A 25489-nucleotide genomic window follows, 5' to 3' on the forward strand; every position below is an offset into this window, starting at 1 on the left:
ATTATTACTGCTGGCAACTATAAAAGCCGGCAGTAATCGCATGGAAGAAAACCCTACAGGCTGGTTATATTGAAGTTGATTGATGGATTGACTTCAGTACAACCAGCCTGCCCATATATGGGTCAAAATTTGTTCAGTTAAGCGGAACCACTTTAACTGTCCCACTGTCCTTCATGATTTATGATACTAAAGGCTCATACACACTATAAGAAAATCGGACGACTTTTTTGTCCAAGGAACTTTCGTCTGATTTTTGTATAGGTTGTACACAGCATTTGACAGCCGATTCCAACTTCTCATACGGAAATTCCTGAAGGGGCAAACTCCAACATTTTTCTGGTCAGGGAACAGAACGAACGATTTTTGTTTAATGTTTACTGTTTTTGTATGATTTTTGTACAAGAAAAATCAGAAAAGAAAGACTGCGTATGATCAGAAACAATAAACTACAAAAAAAAAAAAAAAAAGCCTTTGTGGTGCGAGAACTTTCGTACAAATTTTTGTTTATCGGTTCCGATTTGCTGTGAAACAACGAGGAAAATCAGATGATCGTTCGCTTGATTTTCTTATAGCGTGTACCCCATATTAGGCTCCATTCACATTAGCGTGTCTCCAAAGTCACACGATTTCCAGTGTGACTTTGATGAGACTTTGATCTGACTTTACATTCTCTGGACCAAATTCGCATAAAAATTCGCACCAAAGTAGTGCAGTCACCTTTTCTAAGTCGCACCAATTTGAACGTGTGCCATTCAAAAGAGTGGGCTGCAACTTGTCATGCGACTTTGATGTCCAAAGTCGCATGACAAGTCGCTCAAGAGTGAATGGAGCCTATTCATAAAAAGAAGGGCAGACTGGTGCTTCCCAGGTCTATCGATTGGCTCTGCTGACTGACAGCGGACAGAGAACGGCCACACTAAAATGACTATAGCCGCAGCTGCTGGCTGCTTCTGCAGTTGCCTGTCAGATCTTATATAGTACAGGCATACAAGTCCAGAGAGGTACTAGGGCAGGCAGCCTTCACTGGACAGAAGCCCCATATTCCATTCTGCCTTATTCTGTGCACTGTTATGTTTTTTTTTTTTTTCTGTATGTAGGCAGGTTGAAAATGCATACAGTTTAGTTAGCCAATAGCCGGCCCAGGCTGGGGAAAGGGTTAAAAATTTTTAGCTCAGTTCCTTTTTTTAAAAAAAAGAGGGACAGCTAAAGTCCCGGGAGCAGAGAACACAGGTATCGGTGGGTCAGAGAATTAGGCTAGGTTCACACTTATGCGAATTGGATGCGGATTTCTCCACATCCAAGTCCCATGATGGGAGAATGTGACCGGCTCTCAATAGAGCTGGGTCCGGGGCGGCCGCAGAGCGCACTGCAGAAGGGTCCTGTGCATCTTTGGCTCTGTTTAAGGTCCGAATTCAGGCAAAAAAATCGAATCTGATTCGCCCCTGAAACGGTGTACAGGGGCGCACCGGACCCCTTGCTGCGAACCGCTCTGCAATTAGTGCTAACCCAGCTTGATCTGTAAGCGCAGTTGTGACCCTGCTGAAGAAACCCAGAATTTCGGTGGACATCCAAGCCATGGACGATGCCATAATGGACTCTCACCTCATGGAGGTGTAGCACCCTCTACTTAGGTAGGTGTTAGAAGTGAGATTTTTGGAAAGTGCAGGTAAATTTAGACAGGCCTAGCTTCCTGCTGGTTTTGATCTGTGTGGGCTGGGAGTGGCTTAGAGTAGGCTGGTGACTCACAGATAGCATCACTTCTCCGTTACCTTTCTCTGGCTTCTAGAGGATTCTAGAAGAGAGGAGGGGAAGAGAGGTGGATCTGCCAGGGGTGTTCTAAGGAGAAAACTTGGATTGGCAGGGGGCAGGCCTCCTTAAATACCTAGAGTCAGCCTAGCTGGGGAGAAGTTGTCAAGTGGAAGAACTGAGGATGGAGTGCTAGGCTGTCGGGGCCTTTGAGGGTGCTCCCCATTCGGGGGGGGGGGGGGTGACCTTGGGCCTGGGACTCAGGTGCAGGAAGGTTCCCTTCAAAACCGCATGAAGGATCTGGACAGGAGGCACAGAGAGGACAGCAGGAGCTAGTGCTGCTGGGCAAGTCTTCAGGAGGAAACCACCGGTGTGTGTGTAGAGCTGGGAGGGCTGGTGAGTGACGTGCTATAGAGAGTACTGGAGAGGCATGCCAGAGAAGACTGAGAGACAAGAGACAGAGCTGGGTGTGGAGCCAATGAGGATTGCAATGTCACGGGCAGCTTCAGCCAGGAGGGCTGGCAGGGCCTGAAGGGGGATTGCTGGGAGCAGTAGTCCACCATAGGACAGCTAGCACTAAAGACTTTCTATTTTTGCTACACAAAAAGGGACCCGTGGTCCCTACCTACAAATGGCAACTTCTAGGGCCTGACTGAGTCAGTGTTGGGCCTAGACATGTGCTAGCTGGGCCTGAAGTCAAGTGTTGTGCAGGAGAGAGGGAGTGATAGTCTGCAAGCAAGTGTTGTCCAGGAGGAGTTTGAAGAAGTGTCGTGTACAAAGAGTGTACATAGTTCTGTCCCAAATTGACTGTTCTATAATTCTACTGGGCATCCCATATAATCCCACCCCCATCCAAGTTTACACCTTAAAAAAATACAAGCAAAACAAGCATATGGACTGTTCATTGACTCAAGGTGATTGGGAAGTGAATGCCTGGTTGGGCAGGGTGACAGGTGGGCCACAACTTTCAGTAGCCGCTATGGGGGTACCGCTACAGAGGTATGCCTGAGTCACTATATTATTCTAGTTAGGGTTAGGGACAGGCCGTTGTTCATATTGAACTGTGTGCCGCATCATGTTCAGTAAAGTTATATAAGCCATTATGAGCCTGGTCTGAAGTTATTCAAAGGGGTGCATGTTGGTTCTGAGAACTAGGGTCTGTAAATACACTATGGGGTATGAAGTAACACCGTTTATATAAAGGTTAACTCAGCAAGTCAAGAAGAGTGTAGTCCCTAAGAGTAAAAAAAGCACAAGATCAAGACACCAAGCAACCAGTCAGTCGTTAGGTGTAGTAGCTGGTAAATTGATAGGTCCTCCCTTAGCAAGGGGGTCAGTATTCTAGCTCCCTCCCTAGAGATTGGCATCCAATAGCAACCGGATCCGAACCCGCGTTACGGAGATCTATGGCCTGGTCACAAGGTACGGGAAGGAAAGAGTTAAGTGAGAGCACGCAGGAGGTCCCGCAGTATGTGCTCGGCAGGACCACATTCTGTTACTGGGACTGAGGTAACCAGGGCTATCGCTAGAAATTCCAGGGCGCCATACAGCTTACCTGACAGGGCCCCACGCAAAAATATCTAAATTATAGTATCACTAAAAATACATGAAAATCATTATTAGCAAACACAAACATAACAAAACTTGCAAAACCTGCTAAATCTAAAAGATAAAACTGTACTGAGTTAATAAATAAACCTTTCTGTGTGTAAATGAGGTCTTGGGGCTCATTCACATGGGCACTGTGTTCTATACAGAGGCAACCCAGTGTTAATTTTTTTAATGTGGCTACTGCTCTCAGCATCCTGTCTCAGCATAAATCCCTCTCCCTCAAAAAAAAAAAAAAAAAACTGCACTAATCAGAATATTCACCCCCTAAGCATAAATTTTGGCTGCAAGCCAAAATTCTCCCCAAAGAAAAATGCAAATATTCTCTCTCACAGCACAAATCCCCCCCCCCCCCCCAATCCAACCTACCAGCTCAAATGCTCAAATCTCACCCCAATTCCCCCTCCTATCAGAAATCTCCCTCACCCAAAATTACCCGCATAGCACACATCCTCTTTCTTCTCAAATTTTCCATCCTAGCATAAATCTCCCCCCAAATCCCCCCAGTCCCTCCTGCTAGTACAAATCCCCCCCATCCTCCCTCCCAATCCCGTCTCCTAGCTCAAATCCCCCTTCCCCCAATCCCTACTCCCAGCACAAATCCCCCCAATCCCTACTCCCAGCACAAATCCCCCCCAATCCCCACTCCCAGCACAAATCCCCCCCAATCCCCACTCCCAGCACAAATCCCCCCCAATCCCTACTCCCAGCACAAATCCCTCCTCCTAGCACACAAACCCCCCCATCCCCCCTCCCAGCACAAATCCCCCCCAATCCCTCCTCCTAGCACAAATTTCCCCCCCACCCAGCACAAATCTTCCCCAACCCACCTACTAGTACAAATCCCGCCCCCACTCCCAGCACAAATCCCCCCCATCCCCTCCTAGCACAACCCCCCCATCTCTACTCCCAGCATAAATCCCTCCCCAATCTCTACTCCCAGAACAAATCTCCCCCAATCCCTCCTCCTAGCACAAATCCTGCCCCCAGTCCCAGCACAAATCCCCCCCAATCCCTTTTCCTAGCACAAACCCCCCCCCATCCCCCTCCCAGTTCTAATCCTCCCCAATCCCTTTTCCTAGCACAAATCCCCCCAATCCCCGCTCTCAGTACTAATCCCACCCCAATCCCCACTCCCAGCACAAATCCTACCTCAATTCTCCCTTCCAGAACAAATTCCCCCCAATCCCTTCTCCTAGCACAAATTACCAACAATCATCAACAAATCCACAACCCTCTCCCAATTACCTTTCCCAGCAAAAATTCTTCCTTCCTACCCAAATCCCCCCAGCACAAAATCCCCCCAATCCCCCTCTTAGCACAAATTCCCCACACCCCCTCCTACCACAAACATTCACCCCAATCCCCCCTCCTGGCTCAAAACCCTTCTACTAGCACATATCTCCCATTCCTCCTTCTAGCAAATATACCCCCCCCCAAATCCCCGTTAACTTCCCAGCACAGATAGCTGACAATCCCCCCTCCTGCCCAAACATCCCAGGCACAAACTATTATTACCCCTCCCCCCTCATTGTGTACAATTTTCTTGTAATCTCGAACCCCCCCCCATTCCACCCCCCGAACCTACAGGGGGAAACCACTACAAAGCCAGGAGGAGGTGCACCGTGTTGTGCTCTCCCGTCCTGTCAGAACAACACTTGTCCATGCAGCACATGAGACAGATTGAATTGCTCTTAGATCGCATCGGACTGTACATACACACACAGTTTGATTACCGCCCCCTACCTCCTCCAAGGGCTGCTCATCTCTCAGCAGCAGGAAATGTGGGTAGGGGGCCGTAATCAAACTGTGTGTGTGTGTACAGGCCGATGCAATCTAAGAGTGATCCTGTCTCATGTGCTGCATGGATGAGCATTGTTCTGATAGGAGGGAGAGCCCAGAAAGCATAACACAGCACACCTCCTCCTGGCTCTTTCCTCTCCACCACTTCTCTTCTCACTGCACCAGGCTGTCGCCCCTTTGCCCAGGCTCTGAGTCCGGGCATGGGTGGAGGAAGCAACTCAGCAGCCACTCAGGAACAATATCCAAGGGAGGGTTGGCATGGGGGGGGGCAGAACTGAAGTCTAGGTGGGTATAGCCCACCCCAGCACCCCCCTAGATCTGGTCATGTCTATGTCTTTCCCTCCAGCAGCTAAAAGCCGGCAGGAGGGAGAGGGGGAGAAACCAGCTTTCAGCTGATGGAGTGAGGCATACACATTGCATCGTTCTGTAAATGCCCTCCCCCATCCCACCAATCCTCCTGCTGTCCAAGCCCCTATGTGTGCCCAGGCCCCCTACAGGAGTACCAGTGGTACTCCCCTGATGACAGCCCTGGAGGTGACAGAGATACATTGGACTGGTGGAGTGGGTGCAGGCTCAGCACGTCCCCCCTATTGCAACATACATCAAGTTACAGTGTGTAGTGACATGGGACAAGTTGCTTTTCGGAGGAACTCAGTACTATTAATTACTGCAACAGTGAAAGCTCATCTCAAAGTCGGGGAACTGCCTTAATGTTAGAACAATATATACCCAAAGAGCACAAAATTGGAGTTTTAAGGTGCAGAAAAATCAATCAAAAAGCAAAATTTACAAAAAATATAGAAAATTTTATTAGATAATTATAAAACAATTGGTAAAATTTACGCCATATCGATCCAATGGTCAAGGTACAAAAGTGTGATTGCCTCTAAATGTTTTACCACAAACGTGGCTTCTTCTGGAGCTTTTGTAGAACCGTGTTACTTAATATTTGCCACTTTGTAAATTTATTATTAGGTACCACCACTGGGTCCCTACATCAATGTATTGTCAATTATTAAAGATACAAAACTGATTTTTATATTTTTCTGTTTTAGTGGCAAAAGTCCTTGAAAAGGTTGGCAGAGTGGTCATTCCCTTGTGGGAGTTCCGAAGAGGAGTATCACGAGAGCCACGTACCTGATGTGAGACCGAAGTAGTGGGGAGGCCTCCCTTGCACCTCGGGTCTTTGAAGCCTCTGGAGATGGAGACAGAGACTTGGTGGACACCGAGTGGCACGGGTGCCAGGGGTGCGGAGTACCGTGCAAGCCTTAGTCCGAGATCCAAACCGAGGTCAAGTCCAGTTGGGCAACAAAGTATAAAAGGGTTAATCAGAAGAATGGTGGAAAACTAAGCCGGGGTCGGTTCCAACCTGGCAGCTGAGTACAAAAGGGGCAAAGAAGTAGAAGGTACAAATCCGAGGTCAATGGCAAGCAGCAATCAAGAGTAGTCAAATAGGTTTCCAGGTCACAACAAGTTCAGACAGATCACACACTAGCACAGGAGCAAGGGGGGACTGAAGATAATCCAGCAATATGGCAGTGTCTGGGCTGGGCTTATATAGGGAAGTTTGAGGTCACTTCCTGTGCGCCTCCTGGGCATTTTCCTGCCTTTTTCCATCAAGTCTTCTGCGCAGGTGCGGGTTAGTGCACTGAGGCGTCTTTGGTGCATGCTCAGTTGGCACGGATTTCCTCTTGCGGCAACATTGGTGCATGCATAGTAAGCCCCGGACTCTTACAGAGCCCCCCCCCGAAGGGACGGCCTCCGGACGAAGCTCGCTGAAAGAACTGCTGGAGAAGATCTGGAGCGTGGATATGCGACTCGGGTTCCCAGGAATTCTCTTTAGCGCCGTAACCCCTCCACTGTACCAGAAATTGGCGTTCGCGGCCCCTTCTACAGCAGTCCAGGATGGTCTCCACCTCGTATCCCTCAATCCCTTTAATCATAGAGGCAGGCGGAGGACAGGCCCCATGTTCCCCAAAGGGGTTCGGGGCCACGGGCTTCCGGAGGGAGGCATGGAAGACAGGGTGGATCCGGTAAGTTGAGGGCAGTCTGAGTTTGTAGACAACAAGGTTGAATCAGGACAGGACAGGGAAAGGGCCCAAAGAACTTAGGGCCCAATTTCTTGGAGGGACAGGCCAACTTCAAATGTCTGGTAGACAGCCAAACCTTGCCTCCCAGTTGAAGATCCAGGTCCCCCGCCGCCTTCGATCATAGATGGTCTTGTAATCCAGCTGTACCTTGGCCATGGTATCCTTTAGGAGCTCTAAGTTGTTGTGTAGAAACTCCACTCTGTTCCAGACAGCCGGGACCAAAGCGGAAGCGGATAGGACAGGGGAAAAAGAAGGGTGGTACCCCAGGTTGGCTAAGAACGGTGATTGCTTAGTGGTAGAATGTATTGCATTGTATGCGAATTCTGCACAAGGAATTAGGGACGCCCAATTGTCTTGGACAAAGGTGGAGAAACAACAAAGGTACTGTTCAAAAGTTTGGTTCATGCGTTCCGTTTGTCCATTGGTCTGAGGGTGGTAGGCCAAAAAGTAGTGGTTCTCGATGTCTAGAGCAAGACAGAGCTCTTTCCATACTTTAGAGGTGAATTGGACCCCCTGATCCGATACAATATTGCAGGGGACCCCATGGAGGCGTATGATCCCCTTGATAAAAGCCTGAGCTGTTTCTGGGGCGGAAGGAGTGCCAATCATAGGAATAAAATGAGCCATTTTTGTAAGGTGGTCCACAACAACAAATATGGATGTAAACCCATCAGAGGGTGGTAGCTCCACTATGTAATCTATGCTGATCTGTCCCCAGAATCTGGAGGGAACAGGCAGGGGGCATAGGAGATCCCATGATTTATTCTTTTATGTTTTGCTGTGATTGCAAACTGGGCAGGAATTGACGTGAGGGTAGGCCACCAAAAGGTTCTAAAAAGCAGATCGGTGGTTTTGGTCACCCCAAAATGCCCTGCTAACTTGTTGTCATGGCAGAGTTTGAGCACAGGAACTCTCAGTTGAAGGGGCACAAACACAGCATGGTCATGGAAGAAAAGTCCATCCTTTTCTTGCAGATGTTCTCCTGAGGGCAGTTGGTCTAGAGAGGAGGCCAGTTTAAACCTGGACAAGAGGTCATCTGTAAGTAGGAAGAAATTATAGGCAGGGAGTATCGCATCCGTCGTTGGTGAGTTATCTGATGTGGGATACATGCGGGATAGAGCATCAGGTTTACAAGTCTTGGATCCCAGACGGTACATTATATGCATTTGAAATCGGGTGAAGAAGAGAGCCCATCTGGCTTGTCTAGGTCTGAGAAGTTTAGCTGTATGGAGGTATTCCAAATTCCTATGATCAGTGTAGACAAGTATAAGGTGCGAGGCTCCTTCCAATGGATATCGCCATTCTTCCAGGGCCAGTTTAATAGCAAGAAGTTCCCAGTCCCCTACATCATAATTCCTTTTCGGTTGGGGACAACTTCCTGGAAAAGAAGGCAACAGGATGCAAGATGGCTGTGGTTTCGTGGTGCTGAGAAAGGACTGCCCCAACCGCAATCTCTGAAGCATCGACCGCCAACACATAAGGCAGGGCTGGATCGTGATGACAAAGGACCGGGGCAGAGTTGAATTGCTTCTTGAGTTTGTCGAAAGCCATTTGTGCTGAGGGGGACCACAGAAAATGGCTGTTTTGCTTGGTGAGTTGTGTGATAGGTGAAATTATTGATAAGAAGCCTTTGATGAATCTTCTATAAAAATTGGCGAATCCCACGAACCTCTGGACGCTCTTACGGTCCAAGGGTACTGGCCATTCAAGAACTGCAGTTAACTTCAGGGGGTCCATGGAGATGCCAGGAGTCTAAATAATGAGGCCAAAGAATTGTATGGTATCTTTCTCAAACTGACATTTTTCAAACTTGGCGTAGAGTTTATGGGCTCGGAGGCGAAAAAAGACTTTTCGCATGTGGTTGTGGTGTGCCTCAAGGGATGGTGAAAAATCAAGGATGTCATCTAAGTTCACTATCATAAAGAGGTCACGAAAATCCTGAAAGATGTCATTCACCAAGTGTTGGAAAGTTGCTGGGGCGTTACACAGCCCAAATGGCATGACCAAATACTCAAAATGGCCAAACCTTGTACGAAAGGCCGTTTTCCATTCATCACCCTCTCTTATCCGTATTAAATTGTAGGCCCCCCTTAGGTCCAATTTTTTTTGGATGAGCTCAGGGACTTGAGGCAACAGGTATCGATTCTTGATTGTGATACTGTTCAATTCTCTGTAGTCGATACATGGTCTTAAAGAATGGTCCTTGTTTTCAACAAAGAAGAGCAGCGCCCAAGGAAGAGATGCTCTGGCTCAAAATTTGTATGTTGCGTGATTTTACTGTTAGCTGCAGGGACCTGTAGTTAGGAGTGTAATATTGTACATTTGTAAGTACTTATCAAATAATTAAAATGTATTTTTGTACGTATTTATTTGTACTATAGCCCAACTTCAGGTTATTTCCCCTTCCAGTTTATTTTATGGGATGCCCTTGCTCCATATTTTTCTAAATTCCTCAGCTGAGGGACCAGCTGATTTCTGGTGGGGGGGGGGGGGGGGGGTTGGGGGGAGGGGGCAGTGACTATAGCACCCTCTACCTAGTATAGGTGCTAGAGTGAGATTTTTCTGTAGTGAAGGTAAATTTAAGCAGGCCTAGCCAAAAGCTAGGCCTCTTTGTTTTGATCTGTGGGCTGGGAGTGGCCTAGAGTAGGCTGGTGACTCACAGCTAGTTTCACCTTTTAGTTACCTCCCTTCTACTTCTAGAGGCTTCTAGAAGGAAAGTGTAGAAGAGAGGTAAAAGTGTATGGGGTGTTGTAAGGAGCCCTGACCAACCCCCAACCTGGATTGGCAGGGGGCAGGCCTCCTTAAATACCCAGGGTGAGCCCAGCTGGGGAGGAGTTGTTCGGGTGGAAGAACTGGAGATGGAGTATTAGGCTGTCGGGGCCTTTGAGGAAGCCCCCTACTCTGGGAGGGAGGGGGGTGACCTTGGGCCAGGGGGCTCGGAGCTGAACAGGAACCCCACACAACCCAAGGGGTGTCCTGAACTGGAGCAGGAGAGGACAGCGGGGAAATACTGCCGGGCAAGTCTCCAGGAGGGATCCATCAGGTGTCGGTGAGTGACAGGCACAGTCAGGAGAGCTAGGAGTAGACTGGGAGTGTGTCGTCTGAGATGGATGTAGAGCCAGCGGGAGAGACTGTGATGTTACTGGCAGTGAAGTCAGGCCACTGCAGCTGGCAGGGTCTGCAAAGGGCTGACTGGGATCAGTAGTCAACCAGAGGGCAGCTAGCACCAGAGCTTTCTTTGCTACACCATGAGGGCCCGTGGTCCCTGCCTATAATAAGGTACTTTTGCAAAGTCCTGGCTGAAACCAGAGTCAGGTCTAACCATGTGCTAGCTGCGCCTGAAGAATTGTGCTGGAGGGAGAAGGCAAGCAAGTGTTGTGCAGGAGGAGAGTATCTAAATTCTCCAAAACCATGCAAGATACTTTTTCCTGGGCATCCCATGAATTCCTTAAACCACCTATCCAAGTTCTAATCCCTCAATAAAATACAAAAAAACAAAGCTGATGGACTTGTTCATTGTCTTGGAGTGCATGTATATATTGTGACAGAACGAGGCTCTGTCAATATGGAAAGGGATGGAATAAGGACACAGAGTTTGCATGTCAGGTGACTGCAAGGCTACAGAGCAGATATTTTGAGAGGAGAAATCTGCTCTGGCAGTTTTCTCCAGGTTTTGCTAGTTCCGGATGGGACTCTGTAGTTTGGAGATCCCTAAGAGTTTTGGGTGGGATGGGATCTCCAACCCTGTGTCCGGGTCTTGTGGATAGCCAGCAGGTTGCACCAGGTGCACACAGCCCATATAACCAGGGACTGGTGAGAGCAGTGGGGGAAGGAAGGTGGAGTGTAAGCAGCTTGCTACTGCTGTATGAAAACAAATCTGTGTCTGGAAAGCTGTCTGCCCTGTGGAAGACTGCAGCCCGTGTTAGGGGGATTCTTTGCCCAAGGACTAGGAAAGGCTGGCCAGCCTTGACAGTCAAGAAGACTACGGAAGCCAGTGAGTCCTGGGGGCTGGAAAGAATCAAGTCTGTTGAGAGCAAGCAGAGGAACTGCTGACAAGAGAGAGCCAGGTGGCTCCGTATGTTTTTCATTTGAGTGCTAAACGAAGTTTGAACCCCTGCGTGTGAACCCTGAATGGACCTTTTGCTTTTGTTTTTTCGTTTAATAAACGTGGGCAATCAGGCCCTTAACTATAATACCTGTCTGATGTGGACTCACTGCACAAACAACTCTACACTTGAGCTAAACAACCCCCAATATCACAATATATATATATATATATATATATAATTTTTTTTAATGCACTTAAAGGGTAGCTCCACTTACATGGAAAAAACAAAGTATACAATTGCAACACAAGTCATATTGTAATTGAATGTTATTAAAAAATTACCTTTCCTTTTCAATCTGCGGCGCTGTAATTTTCTCTAGAATGCAACATGGCTACCTGGAGGTGTTCTGTACACAGATAGTGTACAGAACACCCCGCAGAAATGTCATTTTCTGCTTGTGAGATTGGCTTACTGAGTGATTTTCCGAGGAGTCTGCACTTAAGCCTCATACACACGATCGGATTTACCACAGACAAAACCTCGGACTTTTGTCCGAAGGCGTGTGCCTGGATTTTGTCTTGCACACGAACGACAAGGAATTGTCGGCCAACAAACATGAACGTAGTGACGTATTACGTGTTTTTTCAGCTCTTTAGCGCCACCCTTTGGGCTCCTTCTGCTAATTTTGTGTTGGTAGAAGTTTGGTGAGTTTTGATTCGCGCTTTTCATTTCACGCTTTTTATTTAGCGACTTTCAGTTCACACTTTTCATTTTGCGCTTTTCAGTTAATTTCTGAACGGCCGTTCGCCAACCAGGCATGTTGCGGAATCGGAGGAGATAACATGTTATTTATTATTGGCCTTGGAGTTATTGCTTTGACCCAGGAACAGGAACAGGAGGAGGAGGAGTTCTTGGACCAAAAATTGGTTGCTTTATTAATGGTGACCAATTATGTCATATGCCTTTGCTGCGGGAGCTCCAGGAGAATAATCCAGATGATTTTCGGAATTATCTCCGGATGACGGACTCCTGCTTTCACCAATTTTTGGCATTGTTGACCCCCTATATTAAGAAGCAGGACACATGCATGAGGCTTTTATTTTATTTTTTGGTTGAATAATAATGATTTGATTTGTTATATTTTCTATATTTCTGGACGCATAGAATACACTTTTTGGTTAAGTTCTATTGGCAGATAGCATGTCTAATTTTATTTGTATTCTTTTTTTAATGCACAATAAAAACATTGTGGAGAATAATACTTGGCTATGTGTTTTACTTCAAATGACAGTTTGGGAGTAGGCAGTTACATTTAAGAAAACACAAATTAAAAGTGACAAGGGACACCAACATAGTTGTACCTTTGATCTTAAAAACTACGGGATAATGGTGTTGTGGTAACTTGCCCAAAAAAAAAAAAAAAAAAAAAAGCATAATAATATTATTCTTGATATCACTAGAAAAAAAAGCCTTTGAAAATTAGTTTGCAATAACTCCATCAGTATCACCAGCAAAGCAGCTTCATTATTATCCCAATAAAGAAGAGAATTGTGCGCTGCATTTCAAGATTTCATAATTTGCCACGTCACGAATGTTAATTCTCCATTACGAACGCTAGTTTACAAGAGCGACCGCTTCTGGCTCGTCCTTGCTTGCGAGCATGCGGGTTTGTACTTTGGACTTTTGTCCAACGGACTTGTGTACACACGATTGGAAAATCCGACAACAGACATTTGTCAACGGAAAATTTTAAAGCCTGCCATCCATCATTTGTCTGCGGAAAATCTGACAACAATTGTTCGATAGAACGTACGAACGGTTGGATTTTCCACCAACAGCCTGTCATCACACATTTCCCGTCAGAAAATCCGATCGTGTGTACGAGGCTTCAGATACAATTCAGATTTTGGGCTTTCCCTGACAATGTAATTTTTGGTGAGATTTGTCAAAGTGAAATCAGATCTAAAGGGATGCAGACCCTGCCACTTTCCCGATTAGAGCCCTGCAGGTGCAGTAGCTGATTAATAGTCATAAAATAACCCCCATACAGATGCACATGAACAAACAAATAGCTATTTCTTAAGAATAATAAAAGGTAGGACTCTGCAACAAAGTTTGTTAAAATCCTTGCAATGTACATAGATTACCCAGAGGGGAATGTTTTTTTCTCAACAAAAGAGGAGTTACTCTTTAACATTGCACATTGAGCCTAGGTTCACACTGAGTACGGGAATGAAAGTGTGCGAGTTCAGATGAACTCACACGATTTCATTCCCGTGTGTCAGTCCTGACTTCGGGGGCGATTTCAGAGACATCTGTGCGAGTTTCTGCACAGATGTCAATGGAAATCACACCCCTAAATTGCCAAAAGTGGTACAAAAACTACTTTTGGGAAACGGTGCGGCACCGCAAATGAGAGGTTGCACCGATTTGGACGTTGCCATTGCTGGCAATTGCCGCCGATTTGGCATGTGATTTGACATATCAAATTGTGTGCCAATTTGCATCAATGTGAACCAGGGCTAATGGTGTGAAAGCACTCTTATGCCGCGTACACACGGTCGGATTTTCCGACGGGAAATGTTCGATGGGAGCTTGTTGTCAAAAGGAAATTTGAGATCTGGATCTCAAATTTTCCGACAACAATATCCATTCTCGTAAATTCCGATCGTGTGTACACAATTCCGACACACAAAGTTCCACGCATGCTCAGAATCAAGCAAAGAGCCGCACTGGCTATTGAACTTCATTTTTCTTGGCTCGTCGTACGTGTTGTACATCACCACGTTCTTGACGTTCGGAATTTCTGACAAGATTTGTGTGACCGTGTGTATGCAAGACAAGTTTGAGCCAACATCCGTCGGAAAAAAAACATGGATTTTGTTGTCGGAATGTGCGATCGTGTGTACGCGGCATTAGAGTAGCCATGGTCACTACATGGAACAAATGGACCCTATGGAGCAAAGTACACGTTTAATAGCATTTAATGGCAATCTTTGCTCCATTCATGTATACTTGATTGCTACAAACTGCATGGTACTTGGAAAACTTAATCCACAGGGAGCCATTTGTTACATATGTTAAGTGTTCAATATAACTAGCAAATAATCAATAACAATTTAATTAGCACAATTGACCTGCTAAAAATCTTTTTTAAGTCTCCGTTCACAGGTGAGCAGAGCGATTTCCAGGCGTTTTTATTTGGGAGTTTTGCAAGTGTATTATGAGTGTTTTAGAAGCATAATAAAAGCATTTTAGGTGTTTTTATTTTAGCTAATAGAAAGTACTAGGGGGAGGAGACCGCCGGCTGAACACTAAGGTCTTCCGGTGGGAAATCACGGGACACCCCGAGAGAGCCATGAAAGTTGCTAGGAGGGGGGTTGACCCCTTCCGCCACCTGTATAAGCAATCAAGCAGCTAATCAGCCCCTAGGATGGCTTTTACATTTTAGGGACTCGCCAGCTGAAAAGAAAAATACTGGGATGATGCCTGTAGCTGCAGGCATCATCTCGGTATGCCCCCTTCAATTAGAGGACATACGGGTACGTCCTATTGGGGGAAAGAGTTTAAAGTCTATGGGGCCAATCTGCCTAAAAGGAGCTCATATACTTTTTTGACAGACAAGCATTTTGCTACAGGCAACTAAATGGTGAGTGTATTAGAGCTACAAGCTTCAAGCAGAAGATTGCTCAGGTGTGAATGAGGCCTTAGCTCTAGCTTTTTTAATCTCTCATTAGAACTAAAATAAGTCACCTGCGTTGCTTAGCCCTTTGGTTCATTTCAGGAATTAGATTTGGGGTTACCTAAGTTTTGGAGTTCAGATAAAGGAGAAATAAGGCTAAAGCCCGCTATTAGCTGACATAACAGAGCCAGTCCAGGCTCTGCTGGGATCCCGACAATAATGTCAATATCTGCCCAGATGCTTGACTAGCAGCTGGTTTAGCCTTTCAGCATGCCGCTAGGAGACTGAGCCAGCCACTCCGGTCCCCCCTACAGTCTGGCGCTCCAGTGAGTGCCGAGGGACAGAGCACAGAGCGGTGACAGGCAGATCAGAGGACTGTCTATGATCGCTCTCTCGCTCTCTGTGTAGAGCCAGCAGGGGACAGCTGCAGCTTGGATGATGCCATCTGGGTGAGTATGTAAATTTTTTTTTTTTTTTTTTTTTCATACCCTCACTTTTAAACACAGTGCCTTGAAAAAGTATTCACACCCCTTGAAATTGCCCACATTTTGTCATGTTACAACCAAAAACGTAAATGTATTTTATTGGGATTTTATGTGATAGACCAACACAAAATGGCACATACTTGTGAATTGGAAGGAAAATCATAAATGATTTTCAAATGTTTTTACAAATAAATATCTGAAAAGTGTTGCGTGCATTTGTATTCAGCCCCCTTTACTCTGATAACCCTAACTAAAATCTATTGGATCGCCTTCAGAAGTCACCTAATTAGTAAATAGAGTCATCCTATGTGTAATTTAATCTCAGTATAAATCAAGCTGTTCTGTGAAGCCCTCAGAGGTTTGTTGGAGAACCTCATAGCATCATGAAGGCCAAGGAACACACCGGACAGGTCAGGGATAAAGTTGTGGAGAAGTTTAAAACTGGGTTAGGTTATAAAAAAATACCCCAAGCTTTGAACACCTCATGGAGCACTGTTCAATCCATCATCCGAAAATGGAAAGAGTATGCCACAACTGCAAACCTACCAAAACATGGCCATCCACCTAAACTGACAGGCTGGACAAGGAGAGCATTAATCAGAGAAGCAGCCAAGAGGCCCATGGTAACTCTGGAGGAGCAGCAGAGAGCCACAGCTCAGGTGGGAGAATCTGTCCACAGGACAACTACTGTATTAGTCGTACACTCCACAATTATGGCCTTTATGGAAGAGTGGTGTAGCACCCTTGTCTTAAAACAGGGCTACAGGTAAATTTAGCTGTACTGGGAGGTGGCTAGCCTGGCGGAAAACTAACACCGCACATCACCCTGAACACACCACCCCCACCGTGAAATATGGTGGTGGCAGCATGATGTTGTGGGGATGCTTTTTTTCAGCAGGGATCAGGAAACTGGTCAGAGTTGAACAGAAGATGGATAGAGCCAAATACAGAGAAACCTTAGAAGAAAACCTGTTTGAGTCTGCAAAAGACTTGAGACTGGGGTGGAGGTTCACCTTCCACCAGGACAACGACTCTAAACATACATCCAGAACTACAATGGAATGGTTGAGATCAAAGCATATTCATGTGTTAGAATGACCCAGTCAAAGTCCAGACCTAAATCCAATTAAGAATCTGTGGCAAGACTTGAAAATTGCTGTTCACAGACGTTCTCCATCCAATCTGACAGAACTTGAGCTATATTGCAAAGAAGAATGGGCAAAAATGTCACTCTCTAGATGTGCAAAGCTGGAAGAGACATCCCCAAAAAGACTTGTAGCTGTATTTGCAGCAAAAGGTGGTTCTACAAAGTATTGACTCAGGGGGGCTGAATACAAATGCACGCCACACTTTTCACATGTTTATTTGTAAAAAATGTTGAAAACCACTTATCATTTTCCTTTCACTTCACAAATATTTACCTTTTTGTGTTGGTCTATGACATAAAATCCCAATAAAATACATTTATGTTTTTGGTTGTAACATGACAAAATAGGGAAAATTTCAAGGGGTGTGAATACTTTTTCAAGGCACTGTATTCATACAAAATCTAATCTGGTGTGAAAACCCCAGCAGTTTTCCACTCCCAGGGAGCATCAAGTGGAATGTACAGCCTGCTGTGCTCATATGACTGGCTGTGCACACCACTTGCGGCTTCCAGGGTGTGGATAAAAACGCCAGGGATTGTATGATAGAGCAGATTTGTGCCTAAAACCATCCATGTGTGTGAACCCTAAAAGAAATGTATAGTTTTGTGCACATTTTCCTTCTTTATTATGGTCCAGGAAAACATAATTGTTAACTTTTTTCAGATAAAAAGTAGAAAAGATTGCATATTAATTTCCTACCCACGCTGACCACAGTCTTACCCCCCCACCCCCACCAAAGTCTTTAAGACAGTAAACTGGCCCTTTGTTAAGAAAGTTTGGAGACCCCTGGTATATAGAAGTATATCTCAAATCGTCTAAGGTAAGTACAGTATCTCACAAAAGTGAGTACACCCCTCACATTTTTGTAAATATGTTATTATATCTTTTCATGTGACAACACTGAAAAACTGTGTGTACGGCTTGTATAACGGTGCAAATTTGCTGTCCCCTCAAAATAACTAAACACACAGCCATTAATGACTAAACCGCTGCCAACAAAAGTGGGTACACCCCAAGGTGAAAATGTCCAAATTGGGCCCAAAGTGTCAATATTTTGTATGGCCACCATTATTTTCCAGCACTGCCTTAACCCTCTTGGGCATGGAGTTCACCAGAGCTTCACAGGTTTCCACTGGAGTCCTCTTCCACTGCATGTGGAAGGCCTGTTCTGAGAGCCTGCTCACTACCTGGAGGCAATGCTGAGAGGGATGGAGTTCTAAGGAAGCACCAGGGGTGACTCTTCATGAGCTAGGGACTATGAAGTGACTGGGAGGACTTCAGTTGAGAACTCATCCAAAGGAATTTGCCTATAGTGCCGTGAGTTAAGTTTAGTTGCTATAGGAGACAGCTTATGCTACAAAGTACAGATTGCTGGTTCCAGCTTAAAGTCCCTTTTCCTTTGTAATTTGCACCGGAGCCGCTGCAGAGGTGTGTAAACTGGCACCATAGAGAGCTGGTCACGATCTCCTGCTATGCAAATTGGATGCAGAGATATCCGCATCCAATTCGCACTGGTGTGAACCCAGCCTTAGATTCTGCAAAAGATTTGAGACTGTGGTGGAAGTACACCTTCTAGCAGGACAACGACCCTAAACATACAGCCAGAGCTACAATGGAATGGTTTAGATCAAAGTATATTCATGTGTTAGAATGGCCCAGTCAAAGTCCAGACCTAAATCCAATTGAGAATCTGTGGCAAGACTTGAAAATTGCTGTTCACAGACGCTCTCCATCCAATCTGACAGAACTTGACAGAATACAAATGCACGCCACACTTTTCACATATTTAGTTGTAAAAAAATGTTTAAAACCATTTATCATTTTCCTTTCACTTCACAATTATGTGCCACTTTGTGTTGGTCTATCACATAAAATCCCAATGAAATACATTTATGTTTTTGGTTGTAACATGACAAAATGTGGAAAATTTCAAGGGGTGTGAATACTTTTTCAAGGCACAGTATATGTCTTTCACTTGGATGTTAGTTGCACTGAGTAAATACAGCTGAATTAAACAAAAACTGTGTCTGTCTAAATTTCAGGATGCAAAGTAATAAAATGTGATTATTTAAAAGGGGGGTGATTCTTTTCTATACCCACTATACATACATACAGCATGTAGATGCATTGTTTCAGTATTATCTGCCACCATCATCCTATCCTTTATATTATATATCGTGTAACTTTCATTGTGCCATGCTTCAAATCATCCTTTTCTTGTTTTGTTTTTTCCCTAGTGACCAAACAACTATGACTCCAGCACACGGATTGGTATTTCCCCAGTGAGATCTCACCCCCAGCATACACATTGGTCTTTACTCGCTATAATTCCTCTAGCACAATCTCCAGTTTCTCCTCCAGAGGCTCCCGTCTACATTCACACTCTCCCACACATGCAAATAGTATATTGGACCCTGTCCATGTCCCCCGTATAGGCATTGCACACTGAGCCCCGACGCACAGTTTGGCGGTTCAGCAGTCAGCGTGAAGCTCAGTTCAGCAGCAGTCTCCCCTCCCTTTCTCCTCTGTGGAAGTGGGCTTCTCATTGTTGCTTTGTGTTATAACTTTGTGTATCCAGAATTGTGTATATGTGTTATGACATTCATTTACCCCTCTCCTGTATCCTGCACACACTCACTCTCAGCATAGCTCCCAAATGTCCCTGATTTCGAGGGACTGTCCCTCTGTCCCTTTTTCATCCTCATTTGTCCCTCATTTTGGTCTGATCTATATAGTTGTATATAAAATGCACTATTTATCTTTCAAAAAAGCGTTTCCCAGTGCTAAACCTTTCATCCAAATTCTAAATTGCTGCATTTGTAAATTTTAATAGCCAATGTAAAGGAATAGTAGTTGTAAAAAAAAAAGTCCTTGTGGATTTAATTAACCTTTTTTTTTTTGGTTAATTCACCTTTAAGGGGGTGTGTCAGGGGGGCGTGTCCTATGCCTACATACGTTTGCAAGTAGGTGTCCCTCATTCCCATCTCAAAATGTTGGGAGGTATGCTCTCAGGTATGCTTTAAAGCTGTGAGATGACCCCTCCAGTACACATAGCCAGATTTACAGCAGCAAAGTTCGTGCATTAACCTATCAGTCACCAGTCTGCAGTGTACATGCATTAACCTCTCAATAATCAGCTGCCATAAAAGAAGCATTAACCCCTCAGGTACCCACTCCCAGCTTATAAGCTTAAAGTCATGCTAAAGTCTAAATTTTTTCTTTTTAATTTAAACATAACAAACATGTCATACTTACCTGCTCTGTTGCAGTGGTTTTGCACAGAGTAGCCCCAATTCTCCTCTTCTCGGGTCCCTCTTCAGAGCCCCTGGCCCCTCCCTCCTTCTGAGTACCCCCACAGCAAACAGCTTGCTATGGGCAGGGGCAGGCTGAGCAGCAATCTCCCCCCCAGGCTGCCCTAACTTATATTTGAAACGGCTGGCGCCACGGCTGCTGCCCGCTGACAATATTTAATTTTTTGCTTGTGGACTCGGAGGTTCTTGTGGAAGTCGGGGGGGGCACTAGCTGGCGGCGCTGTTGCATTCTGGGAGTTGTAGTCTGCAGCCGCGCTCAAGCTCCCGGTGGGTGAAGAACTGAGAGCGGCACAGCCAGCCAACCAGGTAACTACAACTCCTGGATCATGGAGGCAGGTAAGGATGAGCTCAGGCGTGTTTGCAAACTGCACGTGCAGAGCCCGCCAGGAAGTCGACACTGCACAGCGCTGATCACAGGCAGTGAGACATTTCCCGATATCTGCAGCCGCGCATCATGACAATGTCTCACTGCTTGTGATTAAAGCTCCGCAGTGCCGACTTCCTGGCGGGCTCTGCGGCCAGCAGGACCCACAGGCCATGCCCAGCTCCCAGCAGGATCCACAGGCCATGTCCAGCTCCCAGCAGTACCAATAGGCCATGGCCAGCTCCCAGCAGCACCAACAGGCCATGGCCAGCTCCCAGCAGGACCCACAGTGTTGAGGGCTATTTTTAGATTACTGGGTGGGCACTGGAGCAGGGTAAATGGGGTGTATAGGGGAGAGATAGATGGGATATGGGGGACAGCTGGGAATGTCAGCTGGGAAGGCCATGGCCAGCTCCCAGCAGAAACTACAGGCCAGCGGCCAGCAGGACCCACGGGCCATGGCCAGCTCCCAGCAGGAGCTACAGGCCAGTGGCCAGAAGGACAAACAGGCCATGGCCAGCTCCCAGCAGAACCTACAGGCCAGCGGCCAGCAGGACCCACAGGCCATGGTCAGCTCCCAGCAGAACCCACAGGCCAGCTCCCAGCAGGACCTACAGGCCAGCAGCCAGCAGGACCCACAGGCCATGGCCAGCTCCCAGCAGAACCTACAGGCCATGGCCAGCTCCCAGCAGAACTTACAGGCCAGCAGCCAGCAGGACCCACAGTGATGGGCACTGGTGGGGCTGAGCTGATTGGCACTGATCAGGCTGCATTGATGGGCACTGGTGAAGCTGCATTGATGGGCACTGATGAGGCTGAGCTGATGGGCACTGGTGAGGCTGTATTGATGGACACTGGTGAGGCTGAGCTGATTGGCACTGATCAGGCTCAATGATGGGCACTGATGAAGCTGCGCTGATGGGCACTGATCAGGCTGCACTGATGGGCAGTGATCAGGCTGCATTGATGGGCACTGATTAGGCTGTGCTAATGGGCACTGATCAGGCTGCATTGATGGGTACTGATGAGGCTGAGCTGATGGACACTGGTGAGGCTGCATTGATGGGGACTGGTGAAGCTGCATTGATGGGCACTGATGAGGCTGTATTGATGGACACTGGTGAGGCTGAGCTGATTGGCACTGATCAGGCTGCATTGATGGGCACTGATGAAGCTGCGCTGACGGGCACTGATCAGGCTGCACTGATGGGCAGTGATCAGGCTGCATTGATGGGCACTGATCAGGCTGTGCTAATGGGCACTGATCAGGCTGCATTGATGGGTACTGATGAGGCTGAGCTGATGGGTACTGGTGAGGCTGCATTGATGGACACTGGTGAGGCTGCATTGATGGACACTTATCAGGCTGCACTGATGGGCACTGATGAGGCTGAACTGATGGACACTGGTGAGGCTGCATTGATGGGCACTGATGAGGCTACATTGGTGGGCACTAATGAGGCTGCACTGATGGGCACTGGTGAAGCTGCATTGATGGGCACTGCTGAAGCTGCATTGATGGGCACTGATCAGGCTGCATTGATGGGCACTGGTGAGGCTGCATTGATGGGCACTGGTGAGGCTGCATTGATGGGCACTGGTGAGACAGCAATGATGGGCATTGATGGACACTGGTGAGGCAGCATTATTGAGCACTGATCAAACTGCACTGATGGGCACTGATCAGGCTGCATTGATAGACACTGGTGAGGCTGCATTGATGGACACTGATCAGGCTGCATTAATGGGCACTGGTGAGGCAGCATTGATGCATTGTTTTTGTTAAACCTCCTTTGTTGCTTTGTTGTAACATCAATTATGTTACCACATTGTATCATATTTGTCTTGCTTCATAACATTAATATCTGTTATAAAACCAGGTGGGCATGGATGGTGAGCCGATTCAGTGGTTCAATGGGCCACTTGACTGGACTTGCCCCCCAGGCCTAAGGCTGCCAGCCCTCCCCTGACTATGGGACACCTGAGCAAAGCCCCTGCTCAGTGTGTTCATTCGGACATGGAGCCGCAGTTCGGCCCCGCCCTTTCTCTCTCCTCATTGGCTCACTGACTTTGATTGACAGTAGCGGGAGCCAATGGCACCCAGCTGCTGTATCAGCCAATGAGGAGGGAGCGTCCCGGGCAGCCGAGACTCTCGTGCAACATTGCTAGATCGAGATGGGGCTCAGGTAAGTTTTAGGGGGCCTGCTGCACATAGAATGCATTAAGATAACAAAAAATTCCTGACTTTAGAACCACTTTAACCCCCATAGTAACCTATCTGCAATATTGTAATGATCTGTTTCAGAAGCACAGGGCCGATCCTAGGGTCACAGACGCCTGGGTGCAGAAATATTTCTGGCGCCCTCACATGGGCGTGGTTATCTTACTAACTCCTCCCCTTTACAAATGTTTCTATGGCAACGACTCAAACACAGAGATGCTCCCCTAAGGAGTCTTCGCTACCCTGGGATCCTCCCATGATCTCTTAACAATAAACAAAATACAGAAAGAGAAGCGAAGTACTCTAATGGGACCTGGAGGAGGAGTCTCTCTAATGTACACAGAGCCACCAGACATACTACAATAGATGGTCAGAGACTGCAGACAGGATACAATAGATGGCCATAGACTGCAGACAGGATACAATAGATGGTCAGAGACTGCAGACATGATACAATAGATGGTCAGAGACTGCAGACATGATACTATGGATGGTCAGAGACTGCAGATATGATATAATAGATGGCCAGAGACTGCAGACATGACTGCAGACAGAGCCACCAGACATACTACAATAGATGGTCAGAGACTGCAGACAGGATACAATAGATGGCCATAGACTGCAGACAGGATACAATAGATGGTCAGAGACTGCAGACATGATACAATAGATGGTCAGAGACTGCAGACATGATACTATAGATGGTCAGAGACTGCAGATATGATATAATAGATGGCCAGAGACTGCAGACATGATATAATAGATGGCCAGAGACTGCAGACATGATACAATAGATGGCCAGAGACTGCAGACATGATACAATAGATGGTCAGAGACTGCAGACATGATACAATAGCTGGTCAGAGACTGCAGACATGATACAATGGATGGCCAGAGACTGCAGACATGATACAATGGATGGTCAGAGACTGCAGACATGATACAATGGATGGTCAGAGACTGCAGACATGATACAATAGATGGCCAGAGACTGCAGACATGATACAATGGATGGTCAGAGACTGCAGACATGATACAATGGATGTTAGAGACTGCAGACATGATACAATGGATGGTCAGAGACTGCAGACATGATACAATAGATGGCCAGAGACTGCAGACATGATACAATGGATGGTCAGAGACTGCAGACATGATACAATGGATGGTCAGAGACTGCAGACATGATACAATAGATGGCCAGAGACTGCAGACATGATACAATGGATGGTCAGAGACTGCAGACATGATACAATAGATGGTCAGAGACTGCAGACATGATACAGGAGATGGTCAGAGACTGCAGACATGATACAGGAGATGGTCAAAGATTGCAGACATGATACAGGAGATGGTCAAAGATTGCAGACATGATACAAGAGTTCAATGTAGCCTCATTAGTGCCCACCAATTGCAGCCTTATCGGTGCCCACCAATTGCAGCCTACCAGTGCCCACCAATTGTAGCCTACCAGTGCCCATCAAATGCAGCCTCACCAGTGCCCATCAATTGCAGCCTACCAGTGCCCACTAATTGTAGCCTACCTGTTCCCACCAAATGCAGCCTTGAAGGCAGGAAGGAAGGATCACTATGGAAGAAAGGAAGGAGGAATCACTATGGTACATGGAAGGCAGGAAGGAGGGATCACTATGGCACATGGTAGAAAGGAAGGAGGGATCACTATGGTACATGGAAGGGAGGAAGGAGGGATAACTATGGTACATGGAAGAAAGAAAGGGGGGGTCACTATGGTAAATGGAAGAAAGGAAGCAGGGATCACTATGGTACATGGAAGAAAGGAAGGAAGGATCGCTATGGTACATGGAAGACAGGAAGGAAGAGTCCCTATGGTACATGGAAGAAAGGAAGGAGGGATCACTATGGTGCATGGAAGGAGGGGTCACTATGGTACATGGAAGGAAGGATCACTTTGGTACATGGAAGAAAGGAGGGATCACTATGGTATATGGAAGAAAGGAAGGGGGAACACTATGCTTTATCGAAGGCAGGAAGGAAGAAACACTATGGTACCCAGAAGGCAGGAAGGATTAATATTGTACATGGAAGGCAGGAAAGAGGGATCACTATGGCACATGGAAGGCAGGAAGGAAGGACCACTATGGCACACAGAAGGCAGGAAGGATCACTATGACACCTGGAAGGCAGGAAGGATTACTATGGTACATGGAAGGCAGGAAAGAGGGATCACTATGGCACATGGAAGGCAGGAAGGAAGCATCACTATGGCACACAGAAGGCAGGAAGGATCTCCAGGACACCTGGAAGGCAGGAAGGATTACTATGGTACATGGAAGGCAGGAAAGAGGGATCACTATAGCACATGGAAGGCAGGAAGGAAGGAGCACTATGGCACACAGAAGGCAGGAAGGATCACTATGACACCTGGAAGGCAGGAAGGATTACTATGGTACATGGAAGGCAGGAAAGAGGGATCACTATGGCACATGGAAGGCAGGAAGGAAGGATCACTATGGCACACAGAAGGCAGGAAGGATCTCCATGACACCTGGAAGGCAGGAAGGATTACTATGGTACATGGAAGGCAGGAAAGAGGGATCACTATAGCACATGGAAGGCAGGAAGGAAGGACCACTATGGCACACAGAAGGCAGGAAGGATCACTATGGTACATGGAAGAAAGGAAAGAGGACTCACTATGGTACATGGAAGGCAGGAAGGATCACTATGATACATGGAAGAAAGGAAGGAGGGATCACTATAGTACATAGAAGGCAGGAAGGATCACAATGGTACATGGAAGGATCACTATGGCACATAGAAGGCAGGAAGGATTACTATGGTACACGGAAGGCAGGAAAGAGGGATCACTATGGCACATGGAAGGCAGGAAGGAAGGACCACTATGGCACACAGAAGGCAGGAAGGATCACTATGGTACATGGAAGACTATGGGACATGGAAGGCTATGGCACATGGAAGGCTGGAAGACTATGGAACATG

This window comes from Aquarana catesbeiana, linkage group LG06 (genome assembly GCF_042186555.1).
Source record: "Aquarana catesbeiana isolate 2022-GZ linkage group LG06, ASM4218655v1, whole genome shotgun sequence".
Lineage (NCBI taxonomy): Eukaryota > Metazoa > Chordata > Amphibia > Anura > Ranidae > Aquarana > Aquarana catesbeiana.